The sequence below is a fragment of the Nycticebus coucang genome, chromosome 2 (assembly GCF_027406575.1).
Source record: "Nycticebus coucang isolate mNycCou1 chromosome 2, mNycCou1.pri, whole genome shotgun sequence".
NCBI classification, from domain to species: domain Eukaryota; kingdom Metazoa; phylum Chordata; class Mammalia; order Primates; family Lorisidae; genus Nycticebus; species Nycticebus coucang.
In genome coordinates, this window is record NC_069781.1 from 69,245,336 (window position 1) to 69,268,054 (window position 22,719).

Below are 22,719 nucleotides of genomic sequence, written 5' to 3' on the forward strand. Positions count from 1 at the left end.
CTGCAAGAGTCAGGGAACATTTCATGGCAGAAAAGAGTTTTTAGAGAATTTTGATTGAACAGAAAAAAACATTTCAAGTAAAGCCAAAAAAATAACAATAATAAATCAGGAAACAGAGAACCTAAATAGATTTCTTTTAATCAGTGGCAAAGAGTTGAAGGGTTTATATGCCTTTTCAGTATAAAATGATCTCACATTATATTTGATTACTATAGCCAGTATATGTTCAAAGTGCTTTTATAATATTTTATTTAATCCTGACATTAACAATTAAGAATGGGCAAGGATGACATTGTTGATATTATTTCATAGATGAGGAAACTTGAATTTTGAAGAGGTTAAATGACTTCCTAAATATAACTGTTGTTTTTTTTTAATAAAGTACCAGATTATGTAGCACTACAAATGTTAGCTATTTCCAGATAGTTTCACATATTTTCAATCAAGTTTTGTTGTATATACAATTGTTTTTTAATCCACCTTTCCTTAGGACTTTATTGAATTTCTTTCCTTAAGTCCCCAAGTACAAACTGAGGGTAATGACTAATCAGAAAGTGTGAACCAGAGTATTGTAGAGTTGGGCAGATCACAGATAAGTTGCGCCCTCCTTAGCAAAGAGAACATGCAGCTGTTCCAAATGTTTTTGGATTTGCAGAGATCCAAAATAAGTATGCTGTGGTAGAGCACAAATCTCTGAGGTTTTTTACTTGAATCTGCTGTTTGCATGTAAAATTAGGATTGATTTTAACATAATGGAAAATTATCGATGTTTGTGGAGTGAATCTATATCAATCTGAATTTACTTTAGCTCAGACTTCAAGATTAAAACTCTAATTTTACCAAGCAGATTAACATTCCATTTAAATTTTTATCTGTGACAGCTTTCCCTAAAAGCCTTAAACATAACAGTTCTGGTTCTATGGCACCAATTTCATAGTTGAAGCCAGTGGAAGTCAAAAATTGCTGTTTCAAGTTTCCTCCAAAGAATGGGAAATGGCCCCATTCACCCAAAACCTGAGTATGATTCTTAGAAGGGGAAGGAGGATTGCCCAGGTTTTTGTTCATTGATTTATTTACTTGCTATACATAAGCTAGTAGCAGAACCCCAGATTAATTCTCAAAAGAAGGAAAAGGACAGAAAAGTATAAAGACCACAGGTAAAATGAATATATTGGTAATGATTGTATTGAAAAAAAATGAATATTTTTTCCAGAAAACATGTCAAATTTGTGAGACAAAGATCTCCCAGGGAAAGAGCACAGTACAAGCGCATCTGAACTAAGGTGAGCTGGTTTTGGTCTTTGTTCTACTGCTCACTATGTGACTTTGAAAAATTCCTTGGCCCATTTAATGTCTGAGTTTTTACGCCTATCAAGTGGATATAACGACAAAGACTGAGGAATGAGACAAATAAGTAATGGAAAAGAGACAGTCTTGGGAGAAGCATGTTATAATCCTGAAGGAAAATGAGAGTATGTCTTGGAGCTGAGTACTGGGCAGGCACAGGATAAAACACAGAAGATATGAGAATACATTCCGCTCAAACATCAGGAGGAAACCAGAAACAGTTAATTGAGAGCCTTAAAAGCCACACAAAGAAACTGGACTTTGTCCTAACAGCAATAGCATTTACTGAGATCCCTGTGTCTGTTAACAGGCAATGCTATCGCCTTACATACATTAATTTATGGATCTATTCTATCACTGTAACTTCCCCACAAGGAAACTGAGGATCAGAGGAGCCAAGAAGCTCATTTACTAGCACAGCAATTAAGTGGGGGAGATGGGACTCAAATCCTCAAATCCTGCCCGACCTCAGAATCAAGGCTTATCCATTCGCAAGACTGCATTGAAAGATTTCAAACTCAACAGTGACATGATCAGATTTTTATTGTAGAAGGAGTCCTCTGATTTCAGGCAGAGAACTGATCTAGGAAAGAAGCCTAATTGGGGACAGATGCTGCGGTCATGGAGAAATGAGACAATGGCAGCTGGATCTAAGGTAGAGCAGCGTACTCAAGAGAGATTTAAAATAGAAGATGAAAACAGTATGTAAACACTTACTCATATGAATGATAATACACAAATATTAAGGTCTACATTTTTTTTCCATTTTTATTTTTTTATTTTGGGGATTCATTGAGGGTACAATAAGCCAGGTTACACTGATTGCATTTGTTAGGTAAAGTCCCTCTTGCAATCATGTCTTGCCCCCAGAGGGTGTGGCACACACCAAGGCCCCACCCCTCTCCCTCCTTCCCTCTCTCTGCTTTTCCTCCCCTCCCCAGGACCTTAATTGTCATTAATTGTCCTCATATCAAAATTGAAAGTTTTGAGGGCAACCGTCCTAATAAAAATTTTTCTTCCATGTAACTTGACACAGTGGTTGCAATCTTTGCCACACAGTGTATCTGAGAGATGATGCCGGTGATTTCTGTTTTTTTAATTAGAAGCCAACACTCACTACATTGAATAAAGCTAATTATCACCCTTCAGATGTGTCCACAGACTGAATGTGCCGGGAAGACTCAATTGTCACCACTCCCCTAAGGCAGTTCTTCTCTAAATATATTTGAGATTCTATAGACACATTTTTAAGAATATTTCTACTCATTCTAGTCAGTACCTATTTTGTGATATAAAGTCCTTAATTCTCCATCTTTGCCAATCTTACCTCTTTCAAAAGCCTTGAATTAACTTTTATGAAGGAAAAGAAAGAACCTGACTGAACACAGGGAGAGGTTAATTTAAGCTATTGTTTCTGTGACATGATTCTACTCCACAGAGTGTAATACCTTCATCAGATGGAATTCAAAACTTTAGGGAAAAAGAATTATGGCATTTCAGGCACTCAGAATACCTTTTGAGATGTATGTGAAAAAGATAATTGAAGAGTTTGGATTGTCCTTTGAGAAGATGTAGGAAGATAGTTTGAATCCAATCAAATGTTGTTTTAAATAATAGGAGGTGAATTCTCAATAGAGTTATGCGGTACCTATTTCTAAAGGAGAAAAAAATAATTGCCAAAAAAATTTCTTCTTTTTCTAAGGAAATTTATTATTTTATATAATAAATGTGGATTAGTTTTTTGAAGTACAAAATTACATTAGTAGTAGTGATTACAGTATTATTTGTAAAGGGAAAACTCAGCAAATGTAATAAACCCTATCTTTATTAAGTGACTGTTAGGTGACAGACAAGGGGCTTACTACTTTAAAAATATTATCTAATTTAATCCTTGTAACAATCCTCAGAGTCAGATAACGCCCTTCCCAATTTACAAACAAGGAAATCAGAGATCAAAGAAACTTAATATACTGACCAAATTCACAAAGTTAAGAAAGGACAGAGCCTTTAGGCTCTGTCCTTTAGGTTACAATCCATCTTCAGCTAACAATCGAATAGAGATACAGCCTTCGTAGACTTTACCAAGACACAGAGTTTATATCTGGAATAATTTCTGGTTTGGTGTTCTTCGTCTTTTCAGATATTGATGAGTAAGCCATTAATAATAAAATTATGACAGCATAGTCCATTATACTGTTCCATTTAATATTATTTGTGCAAATCATTTCTTTTTTTAATTAATATTAAATCATAGCTGTGTGCATTAATGCGATCATGTGGCACCATACACTGGTTTTATAAACAGTTTGACACATTTTCATCACACTGGTTAACATAGCCTTCCTGGCATTTTCTTAGTTATTGTATTAAGACAATTATATTCTACATTTACTAAGTTTCACACGTACCCTTGTAAGATTTTTAATAGTAGCCAATTAAGTGGGGAAATATGATTTAAAATCAGAGGCTGCAAGGTATTTTATAACTTGTTTGCTCAAAATGACTTTCTCCATCACAAATATCTGCATGGAATTACCAACCCTACATTCAGATGGAGTGAGTATCAGCTGTTTTCTGGTATAATTAGAGGTGCTTTGCTAAGTTCCACTGCCAAAACTGTATATCTCCCATCAGTCTTTCCTCCAAAAATCCTTTTATTCCTCTGTTTTAAGACACTGTGTTCAGAAATTTTTGAGAGTTTCGAAAGTAGTCTGAGAGATTGCTAACGTATTTGTACATAAAGCCCCTCAATTTATTAGATTATGTTATCTAAAATTTGAAGTCATGTGCCAAAATATAGTCTTTGGCGGAGGGGGGTGGCACGTAAGAACCGTCTGTGAGGATCTTTGAGAAGAATAGATGAAAGAGGGTGAAGAAGGGCGTGGATGAAGATAAATTTGGGGTGGAGGTTGGAGTTGATAGCCTGAGAGGAGCTGAAGGCCTCCTTAGGGGGACTGTGATGACAGGGGGCTTTGATGAGAAGGCCCAAAATTAAGAAAGCGACTGTGGGGAATGAGAAAGGGGGACGACTAAAGAAGGGAACAAACTGAAATAAGAATGAGGTTAGGGAGAGGCGAGTCAATATCCATGCCCAGACCGGGAAGGGCAACATCCTGGGAAGGCAGCCACAGAAGCTGCGGTTTTGGCAACGGAGGGTAAAGCGATAGGAAAATAACACACAGAAAATCAAGCAATGAGGGCCACGTGTTTGGATGTCTGTAATGTTGGGTGGTGTCATATAATACCTGTCACTTCGCCACAAATATCAAATTTAAAAAAGTGAATTTGTCATCTTTTCAAATAAGGAATGATTAAGGTACAAAACCGGATCCAATTTCTATTTGTAAAACAGAAATTGCTTCTACGTAATTCTAGCCAAAATAAAAAAGTGGCATCTGCAGTTTTTGAGGGTAAAATTGAGTTATATCTGAAATTGCGTGGCATAATCTCTTTTTCTGTCTACTCTTTGCTTGTTGAGACAGTTAACCATGGCAGAAAGAGACCTCGAGTGCAGTGATAAGGCATGGATTCACTCTGTGGCCCTCCCTGGTGGAGTTTGTTAACCTGCTTCTGGCCTCAGTTTCCTCACCTGTGAAATGACAGGGCTGCTTTAAGTGATTTCAGGTGTCCCTTCCCCTGGAGGAACATAAGGCTGATAGAGATTTAGTGTTTTATTTCCTTGAACAGAAAACATTTTCAAAGGCTCACATTTCATTCTCTAGGGATCATTCTTTGGATAGTGTTGAAATGTTCTATGTTGTGAATTCTTTGGATAATTTCAAATATTAAAAGAAACCTATTCAGATATTCTCACCATTTGCCTTTAATAGTAATTGAATTTGTCCGTTTACATCCTTTCCTCAGGTGTCAGATGGCAAATACCCCCTTTCAACTTTGCAACGTGTGACAATTTCTCTCTCATTTTAGAAAAGTTAACAAAGCCTATTTCCTCTTCAAGTTTAATGATTCCACTCATGCCCTTGTACTAAGTGGCATTATATTCTACCATATTCTAGAATAAAAGGGTAATTTGCTTGCTTTTGTTTAGACAGTTCCTGATATTGATGATGACATATACAAAACCACAAAAAAATGCTCACAAGTGAGAAGAAAATACCATAGTTCTCTAGCTTAGGACTTGTTTTATATTTGAGTAATCATTTTAGAAGGCACAGCTCTATGAGGCAGAAGTCTCTATTCCCACTTCTCCTTGATTATCATAAAATACAAGATAATGGCACATATCCTTAGGGAATTTATTATGTATCCTAACATAATATTGGGAATTGAAAAGAAACACAAAGTATGTCCCGGTAAAGAATTTAATATTCATTTTATGTCTGTTTTGATGGAAACTCACCTTATGGTTCATTTCGTTTTCAGGTTAATGGCATATTTATTTTTATCATCTCACACACACAAAGAGGTTTTGCAGCTGTGGTGAAAAGAAAGTAAACACATGTATTTGGCCTACTTTTCATTTGGAAAAGGTATGCACACACCCATACTTATCCTAAGCCCCAATTTAGGTCACTGAACATCACCCCATCAGTTTATCACAGAAGCTTCTGCTCATTGCACGATTATGGTTGCAGAACTCTGCTGAATGTGTTCTTTGTATGAGCGTGTGCACGCGTATGCAACCACGCATGCAAAGGCTGGGACGTCTACCGTGTGTGGTAATAATAGCTCTGATATACAGTGTTGCCATTATTCAAGCCTAGGGTGTGTCTGCACACATGAAACTAAAATACAACTTCAGTTTACCATAATCATCATTGTTTTGGTGTCTTTTCTCAATTACGAATCCCTTCTTACTTCAGAACTTCTCACCCCACCAGCAAATATCACCCCCAGTAAGTCAAGGAATTTCTTAGGTTCTGGCTACTTTGGTTTTTATTCTTCTTATATTTTTAATGAGGATAACATGTAGGATTTCTTCCCAGTGTGAAACGTGTATGTGTATTTCCATGTGGGGAGAGGGAGACATGGAAAGGACTCGATACAGGAAACAAAAATATGAACTATGAATAGCAATGACACAAGGCATTTTTCTTTTGATATATATGTCTAAAAGTATTTAATATTGGTATACATTTCCATTGATTTCTGAGTTCAAATCGTAGAACTAACTTTCTTTTAATATGATTTCTGTCTGTGATTTATGGCAAAGCTATGTACTGAATTTCAAGTACCCATTACTGAAATACCATATGGGCTGAATGCATATTTCATTGTATTGATTTGTGCCAGTAACCTCTGGTCAAAAAGCCCACTTCATTTATCTAAACAACTGATGCTGTCTTTAAAGAAATCTACCACTTATTGAATTTGTATAAGGCTGCTTACTGAACCTTACTGTAATTTTCATTGTGTTGTATTACTTCACAAATGTGTTTGACAACAGATATTTATTAAATGAATTTCACATTATTTTCACGTAGGTATTGAAAGATGGTAGTTAGTCAAGCCAACACATCACATTTCATTCATTCTTTTACTTTGAAGTAAAATATTTAGAACCAATATTAGACTGAAGTTTGTCTTTTTATTTTAACTATTCTGTGTATGCTAAAAAAAAACAAAACAAGAAATCTTAGAATCTTTTTTTTAACTAAAATATGGGTGTGTATATGCAATAACATCATTAAGAGGCATTCATCCAGTAAATTTGAAAATCAACTGCTCCTCTGATACTCTACTAGTACTTGAAAGTCATTGGTCCTGGGCTTTTCTATTATTTCTTAAAATGTGAATGTTTACACTTCTTGTAGCTACTGATTCCTTCTTATGGAGGGTTCCTTTACTTGTGGCTTGCATTTTATATTTGGAGCACATTGTTAGTGGTGATGCTGTTGTTATTTTAGTAAAAATTTAAGTGTTCTGAATCGTGGCAATCTCGTTACAGATCTTGTTTAAATTTGATTCTATTTATTCACCAGCTGTGTTACTGATCTTGAATTAGCTTAATGTTGTGTTTCTCGCTTTTTAAAAAGTTATATTTAATTCAATATGGCTGTGTATTTGAAGTGGTAAAGTGGCCCATATTGCTAGAAATGGTCAAGCACAGAGTTCCAGATTTGGAGAAGCTCAATTGAAATATTTAAACACATAAAAGTATGACATAAATTCTAGTAAAATAAGTTCAATGATAAAATATGAGTTGAAATTGCTGTTATATATTGTTACAGATGACTATACGGTGTAATGGCAGATGCATAAAATACCATCATAGGTAGAATAGTCCAACTTTATAAGGATACTATGGAAATAAAATATTAAGATAAGCTCAATACAGGTATATTTTTTCTTTATATTAAAATAAAAAAGTGTAATATGAGACTAATACCCATCTATCCTTATCAGATAAGAATATGCTAGAGTAGAATAAAGACACATTTTTAAAAACTTATGATAGTGGGTCTAAATTGGGTCAAAATACAGTCTCATACTTTCTTGATAAATATTAATTTAAAAGGCCTTAATATATTTTGTGATATACTGAGTGATGTTAAAAAGACACCAACAAATCAAAGTAAGAAAATTGAGAAATTTCTATTAGTTATAAGAAAATATTTAAAAATAGGATGCTAAGAAAATGAAAATATAATATTCAGAAGGAACTATTTTGTGCTAGAAAGTTTGAGGAAGGTTGTATGTTCATAATTTTCTTTAATCTTCACAATCATCTCTTTCTACAGATAAGGAAAACAGCCTAACGTCAAAAACTAGTCAATGACGGTATTGATTTCGAAACTAAGCATTTTCTAAAACACAAATCTCTATTCTTTCTTGAATATAATACCTCTTAATATAAAGTTGGTTGTTTTTTCTTTCTTTTAACATAGGATTTACTAAGAAGTAAGTGGAAGTTGATGAAAATTATTCTTTGTTTTGTTTTCTTAATTGAAATGAATCCCCTAATTGAAAATGATGTGAAGGTTTCATTTTGTTACAGTGTTTGAGGACTCTGAACAAACAAGTAATGCAGTTGTGAATCTCAATGAGAACACATTTGTAAACACAACACAAACATTTGAGAATCAGAGGAGAGCTGTATGGGCTAGGGAAAATTGCTTGTCATACTTGTGATTTTCTTAAATGCTTTCTCATAAATGATGTTTTATTTGTTTTAGATTTTGCTGGTTCAGTTGAGTGCAGTCCCCAGCTGATTCAAAATTTTAAGAAGGAATACCCAATTTGCACATATTATCATTTCCTTTGCTGTCAGAATGTTTTTTAAAAAGACAACAACAACAACAAAACCCCAAAATGTGAAAAGCATAGGTAATGATTCATTCACTACACTTACACAGACACAGTAAATGTCCTGCACTTTTCATCTTTCTACTGCTAGTGTTACTCTCATGGTTTCCATTCATAGTTTTACAGAATTCTTTATCTTAAAATTAACCAGTATGGCCACACCTCTAGAAAGTTCACCCTACAGGTGGATTGCTATGCTATTTTTATAACATCAATAAGAAGAAAGTTTTCTACTTACCCAGTATTTGGTTTTTTTGTTTGTTTGTTTGTTTTTTTTTATTACGACACTGTGAATTTTTCTTATACCTAACAAAAATTTTGCAAGACAATAGTTAGGTGGGGCACAGGAAACATGTTCTCACCCGTATACTATCCTCTAGAGATAGGTACTTTTATTGCATTAAACAAATTTATTTTGCATATTTGATATAGATACCTTCACTGTGTATATTTCTAACAGAATTTTGTGGGCATTATCACAGAGCATGGATAAATGCCAACAACTTAGGCTGTTTCTACCTAAGATAATTGTGAATCATGGTTATATAGACATACTTGTCCATGCTCTGGCATAATCGTATGATTATACCATGACTTATCCCTTGCTACTGTTGATGGCATTTAGGTTGTTGGACAATGAAAATGGCATTTAGGCAATGAAAATCAGCACGTTAGCTTTCACATCATCATGGGTGCTCTCATAAATGGAATGTTGAGCAAAAAAAGAAAAGACCTCAAGGCAGCCATGCTTTATGATTCATTTATTTAAATTTGAATATAGATAAACCCATCTCGAGCATTATCCTCGTAATGAGGGCTTGAACTAAAATGGTAAGAATAAAAGGAAAGACAGAGTAATGATTAGACAAAAGCATAAAACTGACGTTTGTGTGTGGATACCAAAACAGAAAGAGGAGTTAAGTTGACCCTACAGTTTTCAATTAGAAGGTAACAACAAAAACAAAAGTGGGGAAAACTAGGAAGAAGACTGATGATAGGGCAAAGGAAATAACTTACAAGTAACGTGATTCAGAAATGGCAGTGGAATCTAGATGGAGAAGCCCCCCAGAAAGCTGAGACTAAAGATGAGAAAAGTAGTTTAGTGAGACCCACATAAAAGAGAAAGCCTTGTTTTTATGGAAAGTAATCGAAGCCTTTGCAATGAATAAAATGGCCAAAGAAGAGGCTATTTGAAAAGTATTAAATGTATGAAAATGCCTCAAACACTTTAGATGGTTCTTATTTTCTGAGTTGGGAGGAAGAATGAAGATACTAGTAAAGGTATTAGAAAGACAGTAGAAATACTAACTAGAAAATGGAGGAAGAAGAAGGGTTGATTAAGAACAGGCCTTGTGTAATGCTCTTTACAGCCCTCACATAAGCAGACATGCTTTGTGATTTATTTGTTTCAATTTCAGATATAAAATGAATCTACACTATGATAAATCCGTTAACAAGGGCCTGAACTAAAATGGTGGTGGTAAACTTATCTAATCCCCCCAAAACAGCATTTTGTGAAGTATGAAGTATTATTATTCCCATTAACATTCAAGAAAATTGAGGTCTAGGGAGGTTAAGTAATTTGCTAATTTTCTCAAGACCCCATACTTAGCTAGCAGCAAACTCTTAGTTTAGCTAGCTGCAAACTAGCTAGCGGCAAGCTCTTCATTTACAAGACCCCATACTTCACTAGCAGCAAACTCTTAGTTTAGACCTAATCTTTCTAGCTCCAGAGCACAAGTTTTTTGCATTACAGTAAAGAAGAAACAGAAAAAGGCCTTTCTCATAAAAGACAAAGAGGAAAATATGAACAGAAGAAAGTATTGTCAATCATTAAAGAAATTTAAAATCAAGGCAAGTAAACTGAGATTTTGCAATCACATGCTTACTAGTTAACAAAGTAGGTTAAGACTTCCTTTACAACAGATGTAGGAAAGAATGAGGGAAGGAGAAAGGAGACATTTTGAAATGGAAAGGAAAGAGTTCATATCTGAAATATGTTCAAGCCCACTGTTCCTCAACCATATCGTCTCTTATACCCCTCCAACTCACTCCCTAACATTCTCCTATCCCACAGACGCCTTCCTTGAGTATCCATCTTCTTTGGCAGTCTCTCATATCCTAAATCACTCTGTTTTGCACCTGCTTCATGCTCTCGCAGATTTGCTTTCATCCTCTTCTGGGATTACTGTTGAAAATTCAAGAATGTATAATTCTACCCTTTATAAATTTGAAGAAAGAGACTGACCTACATGGGAAATAGAAGTGAATGGTTTGAGTTGGCGATGTCTTGATTTTAGTGAGAAAGTAGAAGTTTGTTAAAAAAAAATAAATAATAGAGGATATTTTTCTTAATATTCCTTAAAGGTTCATATTTTTTGAACATGAAGCTTTCCCTCCTTATCTCTTGCTTCTATTAATGCAATTTATTTTCTTTTTTGAATAGAACCACAGCCTATTATTTACTTGAAATTCAACATTCTATTGCTTCTAATTGAGAGTAAAAGACAAAAAGGGGAGGAGTTTGGCTGTCTCTAACCTCAAATCAAAGCATTGGCCTGGGGCAGCGCCTGGGGCTCAGTCGGTAGGGCACCGGCCCCATATGCCGAGGGTGGCGGGTTCAAACCCGGCCCCGGCCAAACTGCAACCAAAAAATAGCTGGGCGTTGTGGCGGGCGCCTGTAGTCCCAGCTACTCGGGAGGCTGAGGCAAGAGAATCGCTTAAGCCCAGGAGTTGGAGGTTGCTGTGAGCTGTGGGATGCCATGGCACTCTACCGAGGGTCATAAAGTAAGACTCTGTCTCTACAAAAAAAAAAAACAAAACAAAGCATTGGCCTGATAAATAATATTGGCTCTCACCTTTTTTTAACATCATATTTCAATGACTTTGCCAAAGTCATTTTAATATGTCTCAAAAACATTTATTTTCTTAGGTATGTAAACATTCTCCTTGAAATCCTTTTTTAACTATTCAATTTTCTCAATATATTTTATTCCTCTAAATAGAGTGTAAATGTAAATTTTAACATTAGCTCTTCATATTCCAAACCAAACTTATCCAAATGATACATTTTTTACTGTACAAGGAGAATAACAGCAACGTTAAATGGCAACCTTGCTGATATTTTAGAACAGACATTAATAAACAGACAAAGCTGTGGTGTTTACAATGTGTTAGCAAATTACAAATTATCTCAAGAAAGAGAAAAGCCAAAGGACAAATATCAGTACGATATCCAAAAGCTACATAAAAATGATTTCAGTGTTGGAAAAAAAATTGAGATAGAGACAATGATGAAAATGGGGGAAATACATTTTGTTAAGCTCTCTCCCCCCAAGGTTTGGGATAAAAATACAATTTTGTAACAAGCACAATACTATCTTATAGAGAGCATCTTTTATTTACAGCTTTATGTTGCCTCATAAAAGAACAGTCTAACATTGCACAAATCCAAACTACAACTTAGCCAAAACACAGCTTCTGAATTTACAATTGAAGGAGATTTATCCAGGCTAATGTTATAAAAGGGATGCCCTGCAGCAGAACATTGCCTGTAAGATTCATTTCAAGTTGTTTATCTATGTATTTCTATTTCACTTAGGAGTTAAAGAGATTATAATGATTTCCTTTATTTTTATCCATTTCTTCTACTGTTGTTAGATATACGTTGCAGTTTTGCTTATAGCTTCTATGATGATGGTAACACTCAAGGGAGTACATCCCCTTAATCAAGAGCCCTTTTCAACTTTCCACACTCAGTTATACCTTCCCAAAACAGGATCAAAGAAAGTAAATCTAACACTAGCAAGCTGTAACTACATTATAAATTGGTTATAGTTCCTTTTACGAAAATGCATAGCAGGGAAAGTCAATGTCATAATGTTATTTTTTTCCTAACAGATGAGCTGTCCATGAAATTTAGATTTTAAAAAGAGTCCAAGAAATGAAAGTCAGGGTTTGCTATAAGAAATGCTAAGTGCCTAGAGTAAGTGAGAGCTAATTGAAACTAGCCTATCATTAGGGTGCCCCTAGTATGTTACCATGAATACAAACATGGTAGAGAAAGGAACACTATTCTATGGAGTCTAAACTATAAGCCAGTTGATTTTATTCATTAGGACACCTGGCACAGACTGTGACACAGACTAGGGAATTGGAAAGGGCTACGTTATACCGTGCTGCTAGCTAAGCCCCACATACCTTGATTGCAATTTGTCTTCAGTTGCTGTTCTTAAGGTAGGGACTCCCCAGCCTTTCCTATGGGTACACTCCAAGTCACTCTGTATACTACTTCTTATTACCTCTGGATAACGATTCCTAATATCTATCTCTAGCCTCTCCACTCAACTACAGATTTCCATATCAACTGCCAACTTAAAATTTGCTCACATATAACTAAGAAACATCCCTTTCTAATACTGCTGAAATAAAACCAACACAGCTAAGATAGAAATGGTAACCCTGAATTTCTTCTCGCCCAGTTGTTCACCTCGGTAATACCTCTAACTTCCACTCTGTTAGTGAGCTCCCAAACCAGCAATCTCCCTTTGTTCCTTTCATTCACTCATTACCCGCTTGCAGCCTAACACTGAGTCATGTTGACTCTGCTTACAAAATGTACTCCAGATCTACCCAGGCTTCTCCGTCTCCAACCACACTTTGTTCTAAACCACCGACAGCTCTAGCCTGGAAAGTGTCAAAACTGATCTCCCAGTTTTCACTCCCGTCCCGCTTTCTATATTTTTCAGGGTAGCCAGAGGGGTGTTTAAGACAAAATAAGGTGAGGGCATTCTGCTGCTTTAAAGCCAGAGGGGTGTTTAAGACAAAATCAGGCGAGGGCATTCTGCTGCTTTAAACCCTACAGTCTCTAGTGAAACTTGGTAAATGTGGAATGTAAGTGTCTTGGCACAGTAACTGAGAGAATGCCAGGAAGGCTATGTTAACCAGTGTGATGAAAGTGTGTCAAACGGTCTGTGAAGCTAGTGAATGATGCCCCATGATCATATCAATGTACACAGCTATGATTTAATAAAAAAAATAATAAAAAAATAATAAACCCTGTAGTGCATGTAGTGCATGTTTTTCAACCTTTTCTTAACCTCACGGCTCACTTGGACCTATAGTTCAACGTCCACAACACACACTTAAATTATGTTGATCAAAAAAAAAGGGAGGGGTGAAAAAATATTCTTGCATGCTTTGAATTTCTTTCAAACTAATTTAATAGATGATCATTAAGCATTTTCCAGGCACACCTCAGATCATGGCTCCAGTGACTTCCCCTTGCCCTTAGGCTGAACTCCATGGCCTACAAAGTGGTCCCTCCTCTCATCCCACCTACCTCTCTCTGTTTTTTACCACTCCATTCCTAGTTAGACGAATCTTTCTGCTGCTTGAATATAAGTTCTCCTGAGGCCTGTGTGCTCACTCTGCTTCTACATAAACATCCACCCTGTGCCTTGCACCCTGGCTGTCTGTGTTATTTAGGACTGCTTATCCGATCTAAAGCATTCCTCCTCTGAGCTACATTGCCTATTTTCTTAATTTCACTAATTATCATAAGTTATTTTGTTCCTTTTCTATATAATTGCTTAAGGTCTTTCTTTTGCTTCTCCATGCCACAAGAATGTAAGTAGGAGACACACCTGCACGATTACCACGGTTACCACTAGATTCCCAACACCTGGGATCGCATGGACACATAGTAGGTGCTAAAGATAACTGTTTAGCAAACACTAAAAATATTTGAATAATTTAAAAATTAATGAATAGATTATTACTTATTTTAACTCATTATTGTATTGTTTTCTTGATATCAAACTACTGTTGATTATTTCACAATATAAGGGAATAGGGAGCAATAGGGTCATCTTCTTTTGGAAGTGCTTTGGAGGTATATTGAGGGATCGGGGTGGGCTCAAAATCGAAGAGAAAAAGTAAACCAAAGAAGGGAACACAAGTAACAGTCTAAAGCCCTTTAAAGCCTAGAGGTTCCTTGAAAATCAAGAGTGAGCAATTGTCTCTGTTTACTCAGAAATACATTGGGAGTGGAAAATAGGCAATGCAACTCAAAGGAGAAGACTCAGTTTTAAAACTAAGACACGTTGATCAACTTAGAACTTTTTCCCTTGTTATTTATACTTTTGATATCTTGCCTTGCTTTTCCTCTTAGGATAGTATCAAATGGTTTGTTTTGTTTTGAAAACATAGTGTTGTAGAGAGCCCTTGATACTGGTCTGTTCTGCAGTGGGACTGGGAGGAATTGCTACTGGTGATGACATAAGAAAGTGATTCAGGAAGGGTAATATAATCCTGGGAAGAAGAAGAGAGTATCAGAATCTCTGTCACTAGCAGTTGGGCTCATTAACATTGATTGGTTGTTGATATCTTTAAATGTATTGTTTCATTATATGGTGTGCTTTTTAAATCATGTAACTATTTCTATGCATATTGTTTTTCTCACCTTTGGTAGTTTTTTCCCACTTATTTTTTATTTTTCTATCTTTTGTGCTTACTTTTAAGTTTTAATACTTGTATCTCACTGAACAACATATAGAGCTAATATCTTTACCCTTCTCCCAAATACTATAACTTTTAAACACTTTAATTACAACTGCTTCCACCAGCATGTTGCATGTTATAGATTTCTAGTATTTTCGGTTTCTTGGGTTTATTTACCCAAAAATGTATTATTATTATATTGTTGTTTAGTCAGTGATTTTTATATATTTACCTGTATGTATTTGTTTCTTTATTCATCATTCTGCCTTATATCTCTTTTCTTTCCTGAGTTCAATTTAATTTTCCCTGATTATATCTTCTATAATTTCCCTCATAAAAATAGATGGTAGTAAATTCTTGATTTTGTTTTTGATTTTGTTTTTGTTTTTGCACAAAAGTGTCTCATTTAATCTTCATTAACAAATTGTTATAGAGATCAGTAAAATATACTGGAATAAGTTACTGTCTCTTAGCACTTGGGACATTCGATTCTCTTGTTGAAAAATGTACAATCAACAAGTTTTGCTCCTGTTTTGATTCTTATTTGTCTCTCAAATGTTTTTAGATTTACATCTATGTGTCTATATATTAGAAAGATTTAATTACATTTATATTACTTGAGATGGTTAGCTTCCTAGAGAGAGAGAGGTATTGAGACATAGAAGGGTATCACAGTATTACACCCTACACATGAGATATCACAATTGTTGAACGTTATCCATCCATTACTCCTTTCCCCATTCTTTTTCTACCTATTAGGTAAAAGTTGGACAATCTCACCCTATTTTTCACATCCCATATGGTCTCCTATCACATTCATTTTTCTTTGCTTTTCTATACAACACTACTATAAATAATTTCTCAGCTCTGTCTTCCCATTAATTCTTTCTTTGGCTGGGTTTCATATTTTTATGGCTTTACTTATTTCATAATCTGTTTTCAGTAATTGCATTATGTGATTACTTTCATATTTCTAATCTTGCTGTTGGAGCCTTCTACTGAGGTTCACTCAAGATTTTCTCATGTGTTTTATAATGACGTATTGTGCTTCTGCTTACCTGGTGTCTCTGTTTGTAATCCCTAAGCATCCGTAGTTCAGAGTGCGCTCTTCCAGACAAATTTGGTGATTACATGTGTGGGGTCCCAACATAGGAATACATTTTTATTAAATCCTTCCTATGGCATTTCTCTGTCCTTATGGATCGTGTAAATTCAAACCTAAAACATTTGTGATAGATATTCTGGAGAGACTTTTTAACCCTTGTCCTTACAATCCCAAGGCTGTTCTTTGTTAAAGTGGACAAATGTCCCAGGGAACCAAAATGCCACTGATTACATACCTCTCCTTTCCACTTTTTTCTTCATTTTTAGTCACTGGACATTTCTATACTATGTTACTTTAGCTCTGCATTACAAATAATATTTCTTATATATTTATCTAGTATTCAATAAGTTTTTTGGGGGGTGTAAGATTGTTTGCTGTTAATTTATAATATCTGGCACAATTTTTTTTCCTTTTTTCTTTCCTTTTTTTATTAAATCATAGCTGCGTACATGAATACAATCATGGGGTACAATGTGCTGATTTTATATACAATTTGAAATATTTTTATCAAACTGGTTAACATCGCCTTCACAGCATTCTCTTAGTTATTGTGATAATGGTGCATCTTACAAGGGTACATGTGAAATTTACTAAATGTAGACTACAAATGTCTTAATGTAATTTTGTCCATTTTTATGGACCAACTTTAATTTTTTTTACTTTAGTCCCGTAAGGAACATGCAGAACTCATAAGTAATTATAGCTAAAATACCACTTCTTTGTAGTTACAGAGAGAGGAAAAAAAAAAAATTAGACCGAATGTTTGGCCTTCCAGTTTTACAAAGAAAGGCTCTATTCTTTTGGGTCAGGGGATATTTACAGAATATATGTAGGGAGGGTTTGAAAAACCAATTTCCCTTCTTTCTTGGATTTTTTTTCCTGTTAGCATTTACCTTCTGCCACTTCAGACCAAGCCCTGGACTCAGTTGTGACTGACAGGGGAGATAAAGTCTGCACTTTTTATATAAGGAGAAATAAATGTTTTTTTTTTTTTTTTGTAGAGACAGAGTCTCACTTTATGGCCCTCGGTAGAGTGCGATGGCATCACACAGCTCACAGCAACCTCCAACTCCTGGGCTTAAGCGATTCTCTTGCCTCAGCCTTCCGAGTAGCTGGGACTACAGGCGCCCGCCACAACGCCCGGCTATTTTTTGGTTGCAGTTTGGCCGGGGCTGGTTTGAACCCGCCACCCTCGGTATATGGGCCCGGCGCCCTACTCACTGAGCCACAGGCGCCGTCCGAAATAGAAGTTAAAGAAAAGATAAATCTGACACAATTAGAAAACAGGAGAATTTCTCTGAACACCTGTATATATATCTGTGTGTGTTTGTGTGTGTGTTTGTGTCTTTATGTGACACAGAAATAAAGATAATGTGTTATATATGAGTGCATATATTTCAGTGACATTGCTGGAACTCATAAGAATTTCATTGCAAAATAATCAAAATAATTTCTATTCCCAGAATGGCTACCTATTTGCATTTGTTTTCTTAATTATTTTTATAATTTATTCTGCAAGTCAATATAGAAATAACTGGCTTATTGCTACCACCTGCCTAGTACAGATATGCAGAGAAAGTAATAATGCATATTTAATTTATTCTTCACTTTATTTTCTAACAAATCCTATAATCACAATATTGGGACAGTATCCAACTTAGTATTCTGTTCCTGAATGCAAAATACCAACATTCTTTTATAGAAAATAGACATCCTTTATATGAATTAAATATTCAAATATGGAGAAGTAGATGGCTAATTCTAATGATATTTGAATAAATTTACATATCAAAGGTCCTCAGGAAACTTCTTTTAAGAAAAATTTTCTATAGGTGTGTGTGCTATCCATAAATACTTGATTTGGGATGAATCCATTCCCACACTCCTGCCAACATCTCTGGAGCCAAAACAAAAGCTTCAAAGTTTTTTTATTTTTATTTTTTTTTGACAGAGTCTCACTATGTCGCCCTGGGTAGAGTGCTGTGGCATCACAGCTCACAGCATTCTCAAACTCTAGGGCTTAAGCAATTCTCTTGCCTCAGTCTCCCAAGGTGCCCACTACAATGCCTAGCTAGCTTCAAAGTTTTTGACAGTATCTTGCTTCTTCTCTCTAATTCAGTTGATGATACATTTACCAAATCTTCTGTTTTGTTTGGAAAGTTCTCTGTCCTTATGGATCAATATTGTGGATGCCATTCTAGGAATCTGATCAAAGTATGGGAGGTGGGGAGAGAAGAAATGTAAAACATATGTAGCCCAAGGTGGGGGACTGGGAAGAAAGAAAATGTAGATGGATAAAATTAGTAAATTACATCCATGGTTAGAAATTACAGATCATTGAAAATATTTTATGATACTGCAAGTGGAGGTTTTGATAGTACCTGGTATTTGGAATTTCCAATCATTTGAAAGAAAAGTATACATTTAAATATCCCCAGAACAAAATAGAAGACTACCATTGAATCATTGTTTGCAGGAAGTCGTAGATCCCTAAAGTCCCTTACCCGCTATACTTGAGTCAGCTCTGGCACAGAAGCACAGGGCAACAATAAATTAAGGGGTTCTTCCCACGGACAGGCTTTGATTTCCTCATTTGCTACAGCAACTTCAGCAAATCAGGAAAGTCCATGAACCGTGTTTTTAAGAAAGTAAAAGTAATACAGGTGGTATTCTGGTAATAAATGTCATAAAAACTCATTTGTTTTCATTAATATTTTAAAAGTGCTGCCATGATGATCATTAATTCCTGTCATTGGAACACTTTGGAAACTTTGACCCTTGTAGATGAAAGTGTCCACAGTTGTGAACTCAAACTAGAAACACATTTTATTTTTTTTTAAACACATTTTAAGTTACTAAGAATAATTCTACTTTATAAGCTTCTCTGGATTACAAATTTAAAAAAATACATATTGATCTTAATTATGTGTCAGACCAGTGATCCATTTATAAAAACTGGAGGGGATTGGAATGAAGAGTACAGAATCCAGGAACCTGAATATGAAAATATCACATTCTGTGCTTAGGAACAAAGTACCTAATAAAACTCTCTTTCTTACTAAATTATAACAGCATTGCTTTAATTTTAATTCCCATGTCAATGCCTTTATATTTGTTATGTATACTTTCTATTAACATTTAATATTTTACATGAAAACAGTAAGAAAGGTCCTTAATAAAATGAAGGGATATCAAATTTATAATCATCTAAGGCAAACAAAACCAATTTGATACTGAATAATTCTACAGACTTATTTGCCAACTTTTGGAGTCTAAAGTGTTAATGGACCCAGAGAAGAGTGAATGATGAGACACGGGGTCTGTGACATATCTCCATGCTTTATGTAGGTGGCGTCTGACATGGCCTCATTGTCTAGAAGTAAAAAATTAATAACAAGGCAATGGTATCAGATCAATCCCTTAGATTCCCTTTTCTAAGATTATGCTACTGATTTCATTCTTGCACCTGGGGTAACCATATTCATATATCAAGGCAAATCTGTCACTGATCCTCAAAATAATCAACTTAAAACATGTGATGTGCCACCACCAAGCAAGTATTGTCACATTTTCATATAAAATTTAAGCCTGAAAACAAATATTGTTTAAAGAAAAAAAATTAATGGAAAGAAAAAGAAAGGTATTTCCATATAGTATAAAAAGTCGTCATAAAGTTGCATAAACATCATTGATCAATAGAGAAACTTTTCTTCAATTTCTTAATTTCCATTTTCATTAACATAAAATGTTTCATTAATAATAACAGATATTGCTATGTCTTTAACATTAAAACTTTACTAACTGCAACAGGTACAGAGCAACTACACTTTTTACTTAAAGGTTATTAGATGAGCCTACAGGAAGTGTAGACAACATGTTATCTATATACTAAATGTACTGTTTCTGTAGCTCATTACCATCTCTAGACAGGTATGTCCGAGGCATAGTGGGAAGGCTTCTGGGTAGGCAAAAATGAACAAAGTCAGAGCATAAACATCCATCTCTGTAACAAAAGATATAATCTGATAACCATAACAAAGATACAAAATATGATGAAAACACCCCCCAAAAGAAAAGTAGTTCCTCCTCTGTGTGTTAATACAAGTGCCACGGAGAAGATGGAACTTCCTCTAAAGGGAGAATAGAAATATAGAGGGAGAGCAAAAGTCAAAGTAACTTTGAGGAATGGAAAGGGAAGGGAAGGAAAAAAGAAGAGAGTGGGAGGGAAAGAGAGAGAAAGAGAGAAGGGGACGGGAGGAGCAATGAAGAGGAGAGGAAAGAGAGAGAAAAGAAAGATAGTTTACTAGAAAAGAAAGATAGTTTACTAGGAACTTGAAAGGTAGAATGAGTGCGTATGAGAGAAATATGGGAGAGAATCTTAGACTAGGAACCGCTGAATGAACACCCTACACCCTGTGCTAAATACCTCACCTTCTTTAGTGTGCACCAGTGGTTCTCAACCTTCCTAATGCTGCAACCCTTTAATACAGTCTGAAGTGGGTGTGACCCACAGGTTGAGAACTGCTGGTATAGACCATAGAGAGAATTTCGAGCTCCAGGAAGGTGTCATGTAGTGCCTCATCAGAGCTGTGTGTCATTGAACATTGAACATTTCAGGATGTGTTCATACCTGGCCGAGATTGTAATAAACAGATGACTCTGTATTTCTGCCTACCTTTTAAAAATATGTATGAGAAGAATGTATTGGAACCAAATGTACATAGGCCAGGGTTGCCTATAAAAACATTTTGAAAATCAACCAATGATCTGTTTTGGCCCTAAAATGGTGATGATGAAAAACTTTCATCTGAAGTTACTGAATGATTGAGATCAGGCAAGGTATCTTCATTGCTTATTTAATTTTCTTTCTGTAAATACATTCCCAGCATATATTTGAAGACACTGGGGAAGTTTTGAGTGGTTTTATTGTTGTAATATCAAAATATATATTTGTCGTTTCAGACGATGGTGCTCGTTCATTAGCAGAACAACTGTGGTAAGTTTATTTTTCTCTTTTCAAGTCTGAATGGAATGCTTTTCTTTTAGAGATTCGAAAGGATTAATTTTGCCTGTAAAGTCTTTCATGATGTCTGTTGAATGAGTTTTCCTCTGGTAATGCATTAGACATTTTAGGAAGTTTGTTTTTTCTTTTCTTTACAATTAAAACTAAGACTTTAGTTTTCAACCATATTTTTACAAGAGAGATGTTTGTTTTCACAGATTCGTCACTTATTCAAGCTTTAACAATCTCTCAGTTAGAAGGGGAGTATCTTCTTGTTACTGTTTCAGTAGTTAAAAGGAAAATTTTATATTTTGATAGTGAAACACCCAACACTTACTGGCACATTCAATAATTTTTGTTTGCTCTATTTTCCTTACAAGAGGAGAAAGAAGGAAAATAATTTACGTGCCTTAACTTATATAATTTCCCTGCATGACCATGATTATTCTTTGAAAACTAAGATGAGTATGCAGCTTCTATCAATGCATTTGATGTCTATGTGGGAAGAATAACCCTAACATGCTGTGTGCCTGTAAAGTACTTATACTAGTACTTCTAAGAATTTTCTGCTTATTTCCAGACTTACAAAGAAAAGACTTTACGTCAGGTTGTTACCCATTTTACTATCTTGAGAATGTACCAATTTAGAGACAATTGAGAGAAAGGGTTGCATTTTTCTCTCTTATCCAATTGCAATAAGGAACAAATTTATGACAGTGTGCCTTTCCATTGCATCCTCCCTTTCTGTCGCACTACCCTGCTTGGAAAAATAAGAGATGGCTGGAGTGGGAGCTGGTTGGACGGAGAATATTAAGTTCGAAGGTGTAAGAAAAATTTACATAGATTTTGGGTAAGAAAGACTAAGACAACTGTATAAAAGGCTATATTTGATGTGGATTTAGGAAAAAACAAACATTGAAGAAAAAATATATTTTGTGAGTCTTCTCGTATCTTCCATCAATGTTTCTCAAGCTTTAATAAGTCTTAGAATACCTATGCTATCTTATTAAAATGCAGATTCTGATTCAATAGACCTGAGATAGGGCCTAAGATCTGTATTTCTGCAAACTCCCACATGATACCCAAGCTTCTGGTCTAAGGACAACACTGAATAGTAAAGCAGTCAGTAAAAAATAATTCTCCCCTTGTATATTCTCTCCAAGAGACTTCCACTAAGACACTCGGTTTCAAGCATTTGACTTGGATTTGATTTTTAGGGTTCTTATTTCACTGTGTAAAGGTCAATCTTAAGATTAGAGAAAAGATGCCCAGTTTTGGTTCCACCACACACAAAATGAACTGGGTCTGGACTAGATCCTCATACCTGCTTTCCCTCTCATTACCTGAATAGTCCAGGGTAAACTTTAAAGGATCCATGAAAGTCAATCTCTAAGCCAAATAATTTTTAAGTGAATGAAGTTAAGATTGTGCAAAACTAAAATGTCTTCTTCCAATCCAAAGAGAATCATATCATCACCTTTTAATACTCCAATTATAA

At 35.2% G+C, this 22,719-nt stretch overlaps 1 protein-coding gene across 28 annotated transcripts in view; it reads left to right on the forward strand.

Annotated features, from left to right (window-relative positions):
- The window catches only part of PTPRD (protein tyrosine phosphatase receptor type D), a 2,247,062-nt gene that overhangs the window by 1,161,594 nt on the left and 1,062,749 nt on the right, over positions 1–22,719 (forward strand). For all 28 annotated transcript variants that reach the window (XM_053572732.1, XM_053572883.1, XM_053572736.1 and 25 more), the window contains exon 8: positions 21,182–21,215. The gene's annotated coding sequence lies outside the window, so the exon portion shown is untranslated. The remainder of the gene's footprint in view (positions 1–21,181; positions 21,216–22,719) is intronic.